This window comes from Misgurnus anguillicaudatus, chromosome 24, assembly GCF_027580225.2.
Source record: "Misgurnus anguillicaudatus chromosome 24, ASM2758022v2, whole genome shotgun sequence".
Taxonomy (NCBI): Eukaryota; Metazoa; Chordata; class Actinopteri; order Cypriniformes; family Cobitidae; genus Misgurnus; species Misgurnus anguillicaudatus.
The window spans coordinates 46014757-46019185 of NC_073360.2; the positions used below are offsets into that span (position 1 = coordinate 46014757).

Here is a 4429-nt window from a genome sequence, read left to right on the forward strand (position 1 = left end):
AGATGAGGAAACCGACGAATGTCAGGAGAACTATCAAAGTTCCGATGAAGATGACTATGTACCCCAATTCTCTGAAGTTCCAACCATTACCACACAAAGGTTCATCAAAGAGTACAATGTGGTCAGGAAACCTAAAGACATTTCTTATAATTCTGATTCTGAAATTCAAACTTCTGTCCCAAGTCATGGTTCAGATACTGTGAATGTAAGAAATGTACACCGAGAAAATGATTCTTCTGAAATGGAACACTTACCTGATGTTCAGTACTTACCTGAAACCCAGACTTCATCCCTTGGAACAGGACCTGTAAAGGAAAACCTGGAAGAAAGAAACAACTTACCTCAAGTAGAGCAGCAAACACTGGATGTACCTGATGGAAATGAGGACAATAACACACAAGCTGTCCAAGTTGAGGAAAATGTAACTGATGTTCCATTAAGGAGAAGTAGAGCAGAAACAGCTGAATCTACTGAACTTACTGAACCTGTGAAAGAAACAGATCAAAGTGAAAGTGAGGATGAAATTCAGTTAAGAAGGTCCAAAAGAGTGAAGCAGAAGTCAAAAAGATTGACTTACCCAGAAATGGGAAACCCAATGATATCCATTATCCAATCCCTGTTGCAAGGACTGAACACTGCTTTTGTAGAGTCACTTGCAGAACATCCCAAACCTATAAGACACCCCAAGGTCTAAAGTCTTAGGTCTTAGCTATGCAAAGGGACTTGCATAGATTTAAGAGGGGAGGGTGTAACACGGGTTAGAATTCAGCAATATATGAAACAGAGGGAAAATAATATAATTTTCAAATAATTTTAATTCTAATAAAATGCTAAAAGTAGTAAACAAAAAAGCTGATTAAAGTCATTGTAGTTTAAAATAATAAATAATAAATTGATTAAAAATGATTAAATGCTTAAGTGATGTAATCAGTCTAAGCCGAGACTGTGTGTGATGTCATAGACGTGAGACGCAGAGCAGTGAGAGACACGCATTGCTGATCGCGAGAGAAACACCAAAGTGAATCTAAGGCAAATATCTAAATAATCCTTTCTGACATTCAAATAATATGATGCATATTATGTTGTAGACCTATTATTTAACTATATTGGGTGATTTTTAGAACGGGATTATTGATATTGTCGCGGATGATTCCTGATTGAGAACCCCTGTTAAAAATCCAATGCGGGTATAAAAGTGTATGAAACCCCCCGGATTTGGTGAGTTTCAACCTAATATTGTTCAAACTATTGAACACTTGAATGGTTTATATGTTTACTGAAGTTCTATATTCCAATTAAGCACTTAAATGCTGTTTTGCACACGATGACATATTCTTGTATATTTTATATATGCTGAATGATATAGAAAATGATTTTGTGTGTGAAATAGTTTCTGAAGAAGTGTGAAATGTAATATAATATTCCATTTGAGCACTTAAATTTTATACAGCACATGATTACATGTTCTAGTATGTATATATGTTGAATATGAGATGTTAAAGGGTTTTCAATACTATTTTCATATAGATAGTTAAATGATGAACGTGTAGTGTATATTGAGATGTTCTAAATAATATGGTGTAAATGCTTTTGAAACTTAAGATGCTGTTTGTATAAACAGGTCAGGTTTTTTTTGTGTGATTGGATCAAACCCTTCATATACCGTGATGGCGAGCCTCCCAACCGAACTGTTGATTTGAGAGAACTGCAGACGGAGAAATCCTTTGCAAACCCTTGGATTAGTGTTTACTACTGATCAGGTGGAATTCATTTCATTGTATATATTCTGATCGGAGGGAAATCAGATTTTCCTTCATTGATTTCTTTGCACTACTGACTGTTGAAACACAGTTCTCATCTACACTGAAGGACTTTTGCATACACCAACATATCTTTTCATTCGGATGACAAAAGGACATTCATTTATACACAGACTGAGAAGATATTGACTGATATTGCTTGATTGTTCAAAGAGTTAAACTGTTCTAATTGAACTATTGTGGTGATGGTCTTTTAAATGATGCACTTTTCTTTATTTTGATGTGTTTTATTTTGGGAAATCTTTTCTATGAGTAAAATATAAAAGGTTGAACAGGAGAACACTAAAACTCAAATGTAAGAAAAGATCTTATTAAACTGAAAGTTAGTGAAACTAAATATATATAAACCAAAATAGAAACTAAACAACTTAAACATAAATAAAATAACTAGAAGCAAATAGAAAATAAACTATTTAAATAGTTAAAAGAGCTCAAAGATAAAAGAAGAACAACAGAACAATTATTTCATTTGTTTCACTTGTTTTATTTTATTATTGTTGTGATTGTTACATTTGTTTCCAGTATTCTGCACTAACAAAAATACAATTCAGTCGTTTCTACTTACTATCTGTGTACTTAATTACTTACCCTCCTGTAACGAACCTAATCACTGGTCCAATATCAGGTATTTAGAATAACCTGTACCTGTTTTAGAAACTGTTGTTACAAATACTTTAGCTGGGTTTTCACAGGCATTGACACAATTATCTTTAATCTATGTTTAATAATGTTGCATTTTCACTGATTATTTGATTAATGTACTGTATTTTTCAATTTTTCAACCAGCAGCCATATCACCCTGTAGCCCAAGACAGCTTGCCCACTGAAGCTAAGCAGGGCTGAGCCTGATCAGTACTTGGATGGGAGACCACCTGGGAAAACCAGGTTGCTGCTGGTAGTGGTGTTAGTGAGACCAGCAGGGGGTGCTCCCCCTGTGGTCTGTGTGGGTCCTAACACCCCAGTATAGTGATGGGGACACTATACTGTCAAAACAGCACCGTCCTTCGGATGAGACGTTAAACCGAGGTCCTGACTCTCTGTGGTCATTAAAAATCCCAGGATGTCCTTCGAAAAGAGTAGGGGTGTGCCTGGCATCCTGGCCAAACTTGCCCATTGGCCTACTAATCATCCCTCATACTAATTGGCTATATCACTCGGTCTCCTCTCCATTAATCAGGGGTGTGATTCTTCCGGATAAATCCGGAATTCCGGCTTTTCCGACCTGAAAATGAGGCTTTCGTGAATCATGCAAGGCACCGTTATAAATAACCGCATATCACTCCGCAATAATCTATTTATTTGTCACGATGGAACTTCATTCAAAGCAGAGTTCACAGAGCCTGCAGTCCGATCTCCGGTGTGTGTTGTTGGCTGCGAATTAAAAAAAATCATGCGTTCGCCTACAAATGGTATGAGAGAAACACGTCTTTCACTCTCAACCAAACTAACAAACTAGCCAATCAGAAGTAGAATAGGGAGGGGTCTTTGAGGTGCGGCTGAGGTCCAGCTCAGCTACAGATGCCGCGCGGCCGCGGTGAAGTCATAAGTTTACGTTGAGTCAGCTGGATGAAGAGTAAGTTTATGAAGCCTAGGTAAGACGACCTAATTGATAAAGGACTTAAATCAGTGGCGCTGGGCATGAATAGAAGGAATAGGCAGAGACAAACAGCATTTTAGTAGGAAGAAATTAAGAGAACCAGGTGTTTGCTGCTTTGACAAAACTGTCCGTTTCAAATCAGGCTATGCCAGTAATGTAAATAACAGCTTTCTCGTCGAGGTGAAATGCGGTCTCGCGATATCAATATAAAGTTGCGTTTTTGTCAAAAAGTTTGCTTGCATTATATTATACTGTAATCACATACGTTAACGCGCGCATATACGCGAATCAGATCCAATGTCATCCTGACGAACACACGCATACGTTTGCTCCTCTTAATGGTTTGTGAATCTGGCAGTAACGCTTGCGATTACAGAATAATATAATGACAAGCACAAACATTCATGGATCTGGTGTGTGAAACGCGTAGCTTTGACTGTTAGATGCTTTGCCAAAAGAACTATGCAAAAGACAAATGCACTTGACTGTCTTTCCAGAAAGTCACAACATTTGAATAAAGTAACAAATGTTGTAATCAATAATTAATCTGTATTAAATGCCCCCACTAATTATTCTATAAACATTAAACATGTTTTGACCAATGACGAATCTCATTTATCATATGTTTATGTGGCTTGTGTGCCTTATTATTATTATTATTATTACAATAGGCAACCAAAGATTTTACTAAAAGGGCATAAATTTGTTTACAAGAACATAAAAATCCTCATAGATGTAGTCACTTATTTTTACTCTCAAAATGCACCACATTGTTGTATTTACCTTTAAATGCACAAAATGATTTTGTTCAGTCTGAAGCAGTGGCACGGCTACATAATGGTCAGGGTGGCACTTGCCCACGCAGATTGACGATTGGCCACTCAGATCGATCAACTTTGAGCCCAAATTATATTTCAACTGTATTTCATTTTTTTGTGTGTGTGTGTGTGTGTGTGTGTGTGTGTGTGTGTGTGTGTGTGTCGCCACGTCATGGTAGGTGTGCCATATATTT

General features: G+C 37.0%; 1 pseudogene; it reads left to right on the forward strand.

Annotated features, from left to right (window-relative positions):
• Positions 1-2601: 2601 nt before the first annotated feature.
• On the forward strand, positions 2602-2718 carry LOC141361779 (5S ribosomal RNA; annotated as a pseudogene).
• The last annotated feature ends 1711 nt before the right edge of the window (positions 2719-4429 follow it).